This window comes from Cryptomeria japonica, chromosome 2 (assembly GCF_030272615.1).
Source record: "Cryptomeria japonica chromosome 2, Sugi_1.0, whole genome shotgun sequence".
NCBI lineage: Eukaryota > Viridiplantae > Streptophyta > Pinopsida > Cupressales > Cupressaceae > Cryptomeria > Cryptomeria japonica.
Genome location: NC_081406.1, coordinates 132,896,448 through 132,910,559, shown reverse-complemented (window position 1 = coordinate 132,910,559; position 14,112 = coordinate 132,896,448).

The window sequence follows — 14,112 nt, the reverse complement described above, 5'->3', positions numbered from 1 at the left end:
AGGAAGGTGAGGATTCAAAGTTTACCAAATGGATGTCAAATCAACCTCTCTAAATAGGATTCTAGAAGAAGAAGTATACATTGAATAGTCGGATGGATTTTCCTTGACTAATGATAAAGACATGGTGTATAAATTATATAAAGCACTATATGTTCTAAAGCATGCGCTAAGAGCATGGAATGATAGATTACATGCACATTTGATTACAATTGGATTCCAATGTACAAGTAATGATAGTAACATTTATTTATAAACTAATTGAGACAAGATGTTGAAAGTAGAAGTGTTTGTAGATGACATACTTTTTAGTGGAAATGATGATATGTGTATGGATTTTGCTGACATAATGAAAAAGGAATTTGAAATGTCTCTAATCGATGAAATAAAGTTATTTATTGGCTTACAGGTCCAGTAACTGGATGGTGGTATTTTTATTTGTCAGACCAAGTATATCAAAGAAGTGTTGAAGACTTTCGGTATGGAAGACTTCAAACCGGTAGGAACACTGATGGTAACTAGCTACAAGTTATCAAAGGATGATGATTCCACTATTGTTAGTGAAAAAGAGTACAGATCCATGATTGGCAAGCTACACTATGTTATTCATAGCGGACTGGATATTGCACATGTTGTTGGATTAGTAGCTAGATTTCAAAAAGAGCCTAAAGAGAGTCACATGGTGGTTGTGAAGAGAATTTTTTTGTATCATAGTAGACTATGGTTTATGGTATCCCTTTAAAGGAGATTTTACTTTGAATGTCTTTACTGATGTTGATTGGTCAGGTAATGTGGATGACCAAAAAAGTACAATCGATGGAGCTTTTCTACTTGGTGGAAGATTAGTGGCATGGACGAGCAAGAAAAAAACTTGTGTTTCTCAATCTAAAACTGGAGCAGAGTATGTAGATGCATCCTTGGATTGCATGTAGGCGATATGGATGAGACATGTGCTAGAAGGATTCAAGATAGATATGTCTGAACCGGTGACTATCTGTTGTGATAATACAAGTACAATAAATATTTCTAAGAATCCTACACTTCATGCTAGAACCAAGAACATTGAATTGAAGTATCATTTCATAAGGGAAAGAGTTCAAGAAAAAGAGGTGAAGATGGAATATGTGAAGAGTAAAGATCACCTATTTGATATCTTTACTAAGCCCTTACTAAAGGCTGCCTTTGAGTTTCTTAGAGGTAAACTAGGGTTTAGACCCCTACACCAAAAGAACTAGAATGTTGGAGATGCATCAATTATGTGAATTTCATGTTTATCTTTCACTAAGAATTGATGAAGGTGCAAGCTGCTCCTTTGGGGGAGAAAGTCTGATGTAAAGTTCTGATGTAATGCTATGTTATAATTTTTTTTGTAATTTGAGTAAGCAGAGATGATGGAAGAGGCAACAATAGAATTGAAGACAAGGGTTTACCGACAAAGAGATAAAGTTTGTGAAATAGGACTTTAACCAGTAAAGCAAAGATGTTTTGGTTGGATCCGACAATCGATGATGTTTGGTGATTTGCAGTTTGGATGATGAACTTGTATCATGGAAAGATGTATCTAACCAGAACCAGAACTTGTGATGTTTATTGGAAGGCATGTTTCAAATTTCAAATGAATTTTTGCTAGGGTTAGAGTAGGGTTTAAGGATAGGTGAAGATATCATCAAACAGGTAATAGTTTTTGTTATGATGGTGATCAATGACGAATCTACATGAAGTTGGTAACTCGACACAACCCACGTGAAAAGATTTGAATGTTGTTTTGGTGCGAATCAAGGAAGAATTTCTTGGAAATCTGCAAAATGCTTAGTGGAGTGTTTCAAGGTTTTGACTTTGGTATAGATCAAATTTTTGTGATGGGTTATGATCAACCAATGGTTGATATTGCATTATAATTTGTTGTAATGATCTATATATTGATCTAAGATGATCTCTTATAATTTTAATTGTAAATTCATGATGTAATTAGGGATTAGTGACCGACCTAATTGAGATGAGTATTTAGGATGGCACAATTGATGTTTATGATGATGGTAGTCTTAAAGAATGTGTTCAACCATCCAAGTGAAGTGTGAGATATATCTGAAACTTGCAGTGTTGTGCATAACTGGATTTGATCAAGCAAGCAGAGAAGTGCAAGTAACATATCATTTTCTTATTGTTGTTCCCTAACAGTTGTAGCAAGTTAAATCCCCTAATCAGGTAGGTCCTAATAGGCCTTAAACATTTAAGTCCCCTAACAAGGCAACTCTCAAAATAGTTTTAAATCCTCTCACAATGTTGATCCTAACAGATCATCAAGCTCCTAACTGGGCTGCTACACAAATCCCTTAACTGGGTGACTCCTAACAGGGTATGCTCCTAACAGGGCATATTGTAAGCTCCTAACAAGTCTAAGCTCCTAATAGGGCGTACTTCAATAGAGTACAAATTCTTGTGGGTACCAACTCCCACTATGGTTTTTCCCATTTGGGCTTCCACGTCAAAAATGTATGGTGTTCATGTGTGGAATTTTTTTCATGTGATGTTTTTGTTTATGTTTCATTTCATGCATTATGTGTGAGACAACGGTTATGACGTTTTATCAGAGGTTACCGGTACTGATAAGAAGTTGTTAGAGAAAATATTTGATCTGATTAATAAGGTTGATAAGCTGGTATATGATCAAATTGATATGATTGCTTGAGTGGTGAAAGTATTGATAAGTTATGAAAAATGATTTGATTAATGTGTTAAGCAAATATGATCAAGAGGTTGTTAGATCAAATTTAAGAAGTTGAGATACAAGTTAAATGGTTTCAAATTTGATATGAGTTTGATTTTGGGTTTAAAGTTATAGTTGGTCTTAATACTGATTCACCCCCCCTCTCAGTATCAATTGGATCCTCATAGGATTAACAATCTTGACCTTGATGACATGGAGGAAAAGTGTCATTTGTCACATTAATTACAAGGGATGATATTTTTGATATTACAACTTCAAAAAGTAAAGATGACATATAGTTCCTTTAATACTATTGTTGGAAAATTTTGGCTAGGCTCTGAGTTCCTTATTAGCAATACCAATGGGGCCTTTGGAGGTTTGGTTACCATCTGGGATCCCTCAAGATTAATTGGCTCCTTTGTCTCCTCCTCAATTGGTTCCCTAACTATCAAACTAAATTCTCACAATGACTCTTGGTGTCTTGTGAAAGTCTATGCCCCCAACACTAGGATGGGTCATTTAACCCTTTGGAATGATCTATAAACTTTGATTCAAAATAATCTGGACTCTCACTAGATGGTTGAAAAAGATTTCAACTCACCTCTTTTTCTCTTGAAAAAATTGGGGGGCCTTCTGGATTACTTGGATAGTATGGCAGACCTAGTTGATTTCATCAATAGGAAAGGAAGTTGCTAGATGTGGATTTGATGGGATAAAATTTTACATGGTTTAAACATAGGAAAGGGGAACATCTTATTCAAGTTGGATTGGATAGATTTTTTATTTCACACAACTTAATTAGGCCACATAATTTGGAGGTAAGGAGAAGTAATTTCACCTTTGTTGGTTCACACAATTTAGAAATTAGAATAATAATGAAAATGTAAAGCCCATTTTAGAAAGTTAGTGTTTTTTTTAATTATCTCTATTGAAAAAAGGTTCATGTCTTTTCTCTTCTAGGGTGTCTACATTGATAATCTTTGTGAGTCCATTATGGGTGGTGATAAAGTGCTCTATGGGCTAGATAGGTAAAATAAAATAAAAAATGACCCTCTTGTCTGGCATTACTGTATGGAGTGGGTGGGTGGTTGAATATTTGGATAACTTGAGAGGGTTTGATGAGTAGCTTTCAGTCCAATTTGCCACATCTTGGACCAACAAAAGGGTTTTTTTTAGGGGGGATTTCATTTGAAGTCTCTAAGGAGGTTACTACCCAAACTACGAGCCTTTCTGTGGAGGGAATAAGATGGAAGAGGATCAATAATGTCTCTAATAGTGATTGTCTCAATAAATTCTTTAAGGAGAAGGAAGCCCTTGTTAAGCTGCAAGATGACTTTGCGCGAGAAGAAATGTTGCACCTGTAGAATCAAGTATGCCTCATGGTTATGAAATATTTTACCCTTGAGAGTTGTCACAAGGTTTTTTATTACTATCACATGACTTTGCTAAATCATTTTAGGAATAATGGCACCATTTGTCTTCCCTACTATATGCTCCACTCTCTCAAAAGCTCCATCAAGGAAGCTTTGGACCCAAAAAATGAAGATAAAAGGCCCATTCCTCTCCATCGGGATCTGATTTATAGATTCTACTCTTACAATTTGTCCTTATGCCCCCCAAGAAATATTATGATGTTCCTAACCCCACTTCATACTTGCCACCCTCTAGCTACCTATGCGGGTAGCATTGCTTCCCTTAGAATCTTCCAGCTCTCAAGTGAAGCCTTTTCCTCTCCATCCATTCCTTCCTCCTCTATGACTATCACTGAACTTAGCCCTCCCCCATTTTCCTCACCTATTGATACCACTCTTAAAGAGCGAAAACCCACATGCTTCAAGGGCAATAGAAAATCCTTGGGTAAAAGGAAACAAATTGTCATTATGTTACCCCTATATTTTTTCTCATTCCTAAAGCCTCATAATCAGATAAAAATTAGTTCTTGTTAATGTTTTAATGCTGAAGTTTTTATGGCCAAACTCCATGTTGACTGGGAGATTTTAATTGTTTTATTTTTGAGTTACCCATATATCCAAACAATTAAATCTCAAGTCTTACGTGTCGTATGCAAAAATGATTTCTGGGTTATGCTCTACTAGGCCCATTTATTCTAGAGTTAAAATTTCATAGAAAACGAAGCTCTCAGTAAAAAGTTATGCAAGTTTTTCTATGGCAGCCCAAAGGAACAATTATCATTGAACTTGAACCTTGAACCTTTTTAGGTTCAAAAGGTTCAAGGTTCAAAGGTTCAACGCATAGCCAAATATGAAAATAAAGTTATAAATGAAGCATAATGTGGGTGCAGTTTATGTTTTTGAACCTTCTGATTGAACCCCGCAGGTTCAAAAAGTTCAAGTAGTTCAAAAGGTTCAAAAGGTTCAAAGTTCAAATTTTGGGTTCATTGTACTTTTTGGTCTTTGAACTTCAACTTTGAACCTTCTTTGGTTCAAGCACGCAGGTTCAAGCCCGCAAGTTCAAGGTTCAAGGTTCAATTTTAGAGGTTCAAATTTAGAGTTCAGAGATTCATCAGATGCAGCTTCAAAGTGTGAGTTCAAGATTTCAAAAAGTTCAAAAATCCAATAACATTGGCATGTCTAATGTTTGTAATTTTCATTGTAATCTATAACCATGAATTTTCTGAGACAGAAAAATCAGTCTCGGTGCAGAGCATAACTTTTAATTGCACCGTTGGATCGGGCTGAAGTTTTGATATATTTTAGAAAACCTAGTTTTATAAATTCTCACCGGAGAGATTGGAAAAATATTATCGCGTTCGAAAGTTATTGATCTCTGAGTATGGGTCTATACAAATTTCTAAGAAAAATATTATTATAAGAAGCTCACGGTGAAGACTTTGTTTTGAAATGGAGATCTAGATAATAAATTTTGCCTAGAGATATAAAAGAAATGTCCACCTGTCAACACATAATTAGATGTGTTTAATTTAAATTCTCTTCAAATATTTTTCAGAAAGGAATGGAGGATAAAAGATTTGAAGCAAAAAGAAAAAAGAAGAGTTATCGGGAAGAAGATAGAAGATAAAGGAAAAGATTAATTAATAATCTTTTCAAGAATCAGTTATTGATAACTAAAATTCTCGGAGGCTATATATATGTAATGAAAGAAAGGAGATTGCTTTCTACTTTTCTTTTCTTTCTCTTTCTGCTATAAAAAAGAATGGGCAACATTGTTTTTTGGACTACATAGTTTCATTTTTTCAGAAAAATTGAGTCTGTGAGCTCACATTTTTGCATTGATGGAATGAAGAAGATTTTGTTGATCTATGAATTTGTCAATATTTTCTTTTGATTACAGTGATCTTTGTTTCTCTTGTAATTACATTTCATTGCCTTGTCTGTTACATCAAACTATGTATATGCATTTAATTTTAAAACCTTGATTTCAGAAATAATTTGTATTTGGAAAGAAATCAATTGTTTGCTCACTACCTAGATTTTCTGATCCCCCTTGTCCTTTGAGGCATGAGAGAGACTCGATCAGAGTCCAAGGCATTTTGATTCCATTGGAAATGGTGTTTTCTTGAGTGTGGATAATTAAACTGTGTTTTACTTATCTTCATTCATTTAATTATAAATCTATTATTTGTATCTGTGTCATGGATATGAGCAGATGTTAGTTGCCTTTATTGCTTTCTAGTTAAAAGAATATTTAGAAAATATACATTTTTATCCAACGAAGGGAGTTGTACCTTCATATCAAAATTCAAAGAGCACTTGCACTCACCATTGCAAGTGACTCAACTATTAGTTCTTATTTTGTCTTTCAATTTGGGCATTCAGGAGTCATTTTTGAAAGGTATTTAAGAAGGACAAATATGTTAACCAACACATTAACAATTCCAACTCTAAAGAGAATGAAAAAGAGGACCCTAATGTTGGGATTAAAGGGAGGCAATTGCACAGGATTGCCTCTCATGATGTGGACGACAGAAAAGGAGACAAATAGACTATTAATGCGTTTTGAAGAGGACATTGAGGAGGGTGATGGTGGGAATAATAATTTAGAGAATACTGATGAGAAGGACATGATGATTGAGGATGTTGGGGTAGGTGATGACATGGGGATTTTAGCGAGCACTGCCCCTCCTCTATATTCTCAAGAAATGGTGGAGAAGGTGGACCCTATTGAAGTGTTGGGACTGAATATTGAGGATGAGGTGGACAATGAGAGGGAAGGGGACAAATTGGTTAGTGCTATGGAGGGAGAAGATAGGGGGAGGAAAGGGACTAGCAAGAAGAAAGGGACGAGAAAAGAGAAGAGGAGTTGTCAAACTATTGAGGATGTGCAACAAACCTTGAATGCAGATGAAAATGCTAAGATGTGGAACCAATCGATGAATGGTGAGCTGTAAGCCCTAAAAATGGAAGTACAAAAGCCGAGAAACAAGGTGGAGAGATAAGGGGTGAATGTAGAACTATAAGACCTAAAGATGGTGAGGGAAATGAAGAATAAATGGGATACTCGCAACAAGCAACTGACAAGCATAAACAAGTTTTGAATAAGAGTGATGCATAGCTCGACAACCACCCTTTGTCTGTTGTAGGACAAGGCCCTGGAAAAAGAGGATGAAGACAAGTAACCATACAAGAAGTTCTTCAAGTTTCTCATAGGACAATGTCCTTGTGTGGGTTGGTTTACGAAATTTTGGTCCCTAGGTCTAGGTGTTTCATTTCATGACTACTTTCAACTTACGAGGTTTTATCCCCTATCGATACTTATCTTGCTATTGTTATTTTATTTACAATTTATGTTTATGTTTTTTATTAACTTTTGATGTGAATACGTTGTTAATGTTGAACGCCTTCGGGTTGTGTTAAGGGACAATGCCCTAGTTTTTGTTGCTTTTAATATCAAAAACTTGAATTATATCTACTTAGATGTAACAATATTACTCGTTGCATATTCCACCACAAATAAAATGTTACCAAATTTTAGAAAAAATATTCTTTTAATCATTAAAATTTTAATCCAATTCTTTTATAAAATCATATTAAATAATAATTTTGAAAGTGATAAAATAAGATTTTTAACATGAAGCGTCTTATCCTCGAGAATATATTTCTATGAATTTTCATATTACTTGATTCACATGTAAAAAATGATAATTTATTTATTTTGTATGAGTTTTATTTAAATATCACTACTCAATCCACCAATCATTTTAAAGCTAACACTCGAATGTTTGCATTATTTATAATAAATAGAAAAATATTATTACATGTTAAAGTAATAATATTCCATATAATAAAAGTCACACTCAATAAGTGTTTAGTTGTAGTTATTGGGTCAAATAAATACAAATTAAGTCATCTAACTCTTTAACATTTATTTTTTTAATAAAAAGCTAAAAGTGTTAGAGGTGAACAAAAAAATTAAAATATGTTTTAGTTTTAAATTAAGGTTTATGTAAGTATTTTATTTTATTTTTTTTAAAATTGTAATTTTGTATAATTTTTATATTGTATCAAGTTGATCCCATCTAAAATGTGTATTGTTCTAAAATTTTAAAATTAAAAAGTATAGAAATGGTCACATTTGTTGCAACAAATCTTCAAAGGCTTATGAAATGTTTTGATGGTGTTGAAATTGATTTTTAGAATCTCAAAATAAAGTGTTTTTGATTAACACAAACTTCCTCAAGATACTAAAAGTGGCTAAGACAAAATCCACCCAAGATGTACATGTCATAATAATAGGAGGTGAAATAAGATAAATCTTTTATACATATTTTTCAAAGGGATAGTGCATTTTGCATATGAGTCAAGAACAATAAATTTGTTACTACTTACTAAGTTGCCATTAGTTTTATGTCCAAAGTCATTCTATATAGTCTAGTCGGTTACTACTACCGAAATATTTAGTCGGTAAGCACAGAGCAGTCGGTTATAAAAGAAAGTAGTCACAGAGCCTAGTATACACTGAGCTATCTATCGAGTAACGCTCTATGTCTACCAAGCAGCAAAAATGATATACCGAGTGAACACACATTGAGTGAAACGTGTTACCAGATTCATTGAACCTAGACACACATGGGAAACGTGTTACAAGATTGAGGAACAGGGAATCATTATCACTTAGGAAATTGCACCTTAAAGATTTTGTATGATCTTGAGGTCATCTATCCAATGAAATATTTTGTATGGTTATTCATTTGATAAATCATGTTTGTAAGATAGAAGCAATGAACAGATCATCGACATAAGAGATCTATTTATACAACATGAATTAAGGATCAAATATAGAGACATATGAAGCAAGACATGTGTAATAGATAAGGAAGCACTGAGTATTGTGACTGTTATAGACACAGAGGTCACCGAGAAGGATTTCAGAAAATAGTCAAGGAACAGAGTAAACATAAGGGTTTACCGAGTTACTTTATGGATTACTGAGGTATGCTATAAGCAAGGTAATCTCATTTTGAGCACATAGAATCTGCTATAACATTTCAGATGTAAAGTTGCAGATATTTGTAAAGATTTTATTGTAATATTTTGAGTTGTAAGAGAAACCTTTAACAGGGTAAAAGACTCTAACAAAGTCTATAAATTGTAAAGCCTTTAACCAGGTGCAACATTTAGAATAAGTGTTGTAAAATCCTTTAGCAAGGTAGATCTAATGATCTTGATACTCCTAACAGGGTAAGCTATTAGAAATAGCTAAACATGTAGCTCTAACCGAGCAACCTTTATTATTGCAGTAGTGAAGTTGTGGGTGCCATCCCCACCGCAGTTTTTCTCTCTAACCAAGAGTTTCTGCATAACCAAAATATATGTGTTATGGAGTGAATCATTTATGATTGTTATTTATTTGTTTTAGTTTTATGTTATGTTACAACAGTTTTTGGTTTATGCTTAACAGTAAAGTTATTGTTGAAGAAAAGATTTGAAGTATTGATTCACCCCTCCCCTCTCAGTACATTACCTTTCCATTTTGGGCCTAACAATTGGTATCAGAGCTTCAATCTTGGAAAAGGGATTAACAACCTAAAGAAAAAGATCTTATCAATGGAAGGCTATAAACAATCTCAGAGAATTGTGTATCTGCAAGAAAAGTTGGATCATGCTAACCAAGTGATTGTAGACATGCAAAGACAAATGCAAAAATCATTGAAAGTCAGAAGAAGATTGTCTAATGATTTGCAGGACTCTCAAGAGTTAGTGCAACAAATTGAGACATCATCTAAGAACAGTATATCTAAAGAGATTGAAGAGATGATTGGAGAACTGAAAGAAAAGAACAAAGCATTGACTAATCAACTAGAAGCAATGAAAAGAGAACATGAACATTTTAGCACACAGATGACTAAAAATCTTGATGCATTGAGGATAGCCGAGGATAAAGTAAGAGATCTAGAAAGAGAAAAACAACGGCTTGAAGCATTAGTATCTGAAAAGAATGATGAAATCACAAGGTTGACTGGGATTCAACAAAATCTGTCAGATCAATTGGGTTATGCACATCATGAACCAAATCTGAAAGATGATGAGAATCAAGCATTAAAACTTGAACTATCAAGATTGACCGATGAACTTGAAATAGAGAAGAAATCCAAAGAAACATTGAAGAAGAGTTATGAAGCATCAAAGATGTTGGATGAGCAACTTAATACAAAAAGACCCAACAAAGTTGCAGGACTCAGTTACAAAGGAAAAGACTCTACCGAGAAGGGAATCCACACTACCGAGAGAGGAGAATCATCAAAGGAAGCTGGAAACAAGAAGAACATCAAAGGAAAGAAACTTATTTGCAACTACTATGGAAAACAAGGACATATTGCCAACATGTGCCAAATATGAAAAGGTAAGCAACCGAATGTCACAAGGTCTAATGGTTATTATTACAATTGCAATAAATATGGTCACACATCTAACCAATGTAGGAAAAAGTCTGCTAGCAATTATTAGAAGGCAAAATTCAAAGGGTTTTGTAAAAAATGCAATAGATATGGACATAGTACTGAGAAGTGTTGGTTTAAGCAAAAGAATTATATGTGGTCTACACACCGAGCAAATATTAGAAGCTACCAAACTCACACAGATCCTAACCGACAATATGCTGCAATACCATGGGATTACAATACAAGGATATGGTGTGAATGATGTGGAAGATATGGACATATAAGTGCCAACTACTTTATAAGGTTTCGAATGAACAATCGAAGATCATGGAGAAATCCTGGTATGGCATGTTTTCATTGTCACAAAGTTGGACACTTGGCTAGAGATTGCAGAGATCAACCTAGAGGAGACACTAAGGAAATAAAAGGCAAATTAGAGATGATTTGGAAAAAGAAGGAAATTGTGTCAAATGAAGAAAGAACCTTAACTACCGAGTTAGGTGCACCTATTCCAAATTAATCGGTAAAGGTATGAAGGGACTCCATTCTCTCAAGGTTAAATCTTAACAATTGCTATTTTATCATTTACTTAATTCAAAATCTGCATAACTAAAGATGCATTAGGAAATTTGAAATTTTATCAAGTCTTTTGGAAGCTTGTCTAGTCGGTAAATATAGGAAGTCTAGCTACTCGGTAAAGCATAAAAAGGAAGTGGTACCGAGTGCATTTAATGTTTTCTGACCTAACTACACGAAGCCCAATAAGGTATATTATGTACTTAAAGCTTTTGCATGGTCATTTTACACTCACCAAGTTTTCAAGAAAGTAGAGCAAAGCGATTCAAAGGCGATCAAACCTCCTCCAAAGTGAAATTCAAGGTATTTACATCAATCACAACGCATTGTCAAGCTAGTTTACCGATCATATCAGTTGTGAATATCTATTTTACATTTGTTAAGTGGAAAGCGTCTACCGTTTAAAAATTTTCAAACCCTAAGGATCTTTTGTTAAGTGATTATCCAAAATTTGAAATGGCACCTAAGATCCAAAAGCCCGTTGTTGTTGAGAACATTGAAAAGCCCTCATTGAAATACTCTCTAACTCCCAAAGTAGCATCTGAGCCGGATGATAAAACTATATTTTCACTCATTCCGAATAGGGTTTTACTAGTTGAGGATGTCAGATTCTTCACTAAGTGTCATGTTGAGGAACTAGGTCATGTTGAAATCAAGGACACATATGATGAATTGTGTACTGATGGAAAACTAGATAACAAGTTTGAACACATTAAAGTCAAGGGATTGACCGAAGCCCTAACCTACCCACGAGTCTTCAAACCCCAGTGGGTTAAATTTGTTTTGAGTAGAGTTCATGATGACTTCATGTGGTTAGAGGAGCAACCATTCAAGATCACCAAGGAAATCATCCACTTGATAATCGGTTACCCTATTTTTGATTATGCCCGAGCTTAGAAAATTATATCACAAAAGGAATTGATCACTGTAATCGGAGTTGAATCTAATTATAGAGGACTGAAATTGAACAATGTGACAGATGCATAGCTGAAGTTTGCCATTAGACTAATAGGTTATTGTTTCTTTCAATTGGCAAGGGAAAACAGTGTACCTTGTGTAGCAGTCGATTTAGCATATTAAATTATGAAGAAAGCAATGAAAATTGATCTATGCGAAGTATTGTTGAAAAACCTATTTGAGAATCTAAACACCATAAGGAAGCCGAAGAAGAACAACTCGGCTAACACACTGAAGTTTGGATCACTTTTGGTATGCATGTTTTTCTATTTTGAGAAATTCTTTCCATCAGTCGGTAATGTAGTTTGGGAGCTGCACCGACCAATCACCCATCAAATCAATGACTTCATCAAATGGCTAGGTGATAACTTCAATGATATTATGGATGATTACTTTAGCAAGTTTCAAGAAAAGATGCATAATAGGTATAGAATTCCACCCAAGTTAGTAGAGAAATACAAGGATGATATATGCTTTGAAGTGGACACTGACTACTGCTATGTCAATGCTGTGGAACCGAGAACTCAATCTTTGGCACCTATGGGTTATGAGATTGATTTTGACATCACACAACAACAGATAGATGCTTTTCTTACATTACCAAGGCATGCTACTGAGCTAAGATACAATACATATGAAGAAGTTAAAGAGAAAGTTAAGATGAGCATTGTAGTACCAAAGGCTACAAAGGAAGCAACAAAAATGATCAAGGCATTAGTAGAGAAATTTGGAGAAGGTTCCTTCGTCCACACCTATCAAGGGCACTCTAGTCATCATTGAGGAGGAATCTGAAGCCCAAGAGGCAACTATTACATTGAGCACCGAGTTGCCTAGAGGGAAAATTTTGAAAAGGAAGAAACATGATACATCAAAGGTATCACAGACTCCTTCAGTAAAGTGCCCAAACACAAGATCATCTGCAACGTCACCGAGTAAGAAAACAAAGAATGTTGTCACACCAAAGGTAACAAAAACTTATCAGAAATCTACTCGGAGACTCAGTTTGACTAAAGAGTCCAGTGACACCGAATTTGAAGACAAAAGTAAATTTCAGATTGTCAAGAGTAAAAAGGAAGATGCACATAGTGTTGATAATTTTTGTGCTAATCTGAAGCAATATGGTGGATTTGGAGCATTCAGATATGTAAAATATGACTCCAGATCTGATGCAAAAAAGAGACAAATTAAAGAAGCTGTAATCTGCACTCTTCTGAAATTTCTTGATTGGTCCCATTGCAAGTAACTAATTCTCTTCCAAAAGAATTGTATTTGCATATTGATAACAAGTGGAAATATGCCATGGACTCAGAAAAGAAGATGAGAGAAAGAAGCTTGGTACATCTCTTTCCAGACATGTCGGTAGATGAGATCAATGAACATCTGAAAAACCACTAGACAAACTTCCTAGTCAAGCAAAGAGCCTTGAAATTGATGAATGGCCTTTATCTGGATGTAGAGAATGAGACCAAGGAAAAATGGCAGGAAATCTTTCAAATCAAGAATGATGGTGAGCAAGTTGAAGTTGAAATAGTTGATGTCACCGAGCAAGATCTTGATATCACCGAGCAAGACCCTGCTGACACTATACAAATTGATGAGGATATCATGGACACCGAGGCACAAGAACAGGAAATGATAGAAGAGAATGCATATGCCAAACTAGTATCCAGTGAGTCAGTTTTGGAACAAGTTTAGCCCTATCCTTCGGTCACTTAGCCTGTTTCAATTGAGGCCCTTCGGGATACTGAATAAGGAATAGAGGGTCACAAGTCTACAGAAGGAGAAGCTACTTCTCAGGCCACCGAGGAACAAACTTCTCAATCTCCTTCTAGCACTGAAAAATGTTACAATTGAGACCCCGAGCAAGGATTCACCGAAGGGTACATCAGAGGTTCAAGAAATTGACAAAATTGTTGCCTCTACCGAGCAACCTACCGAGGGTCAACAAGCCTCCTAAGCCATTGTATTAGTTCAACCGATAAAAACTAAAGAAAAGAAAATGAAAAAGAATAGTTTC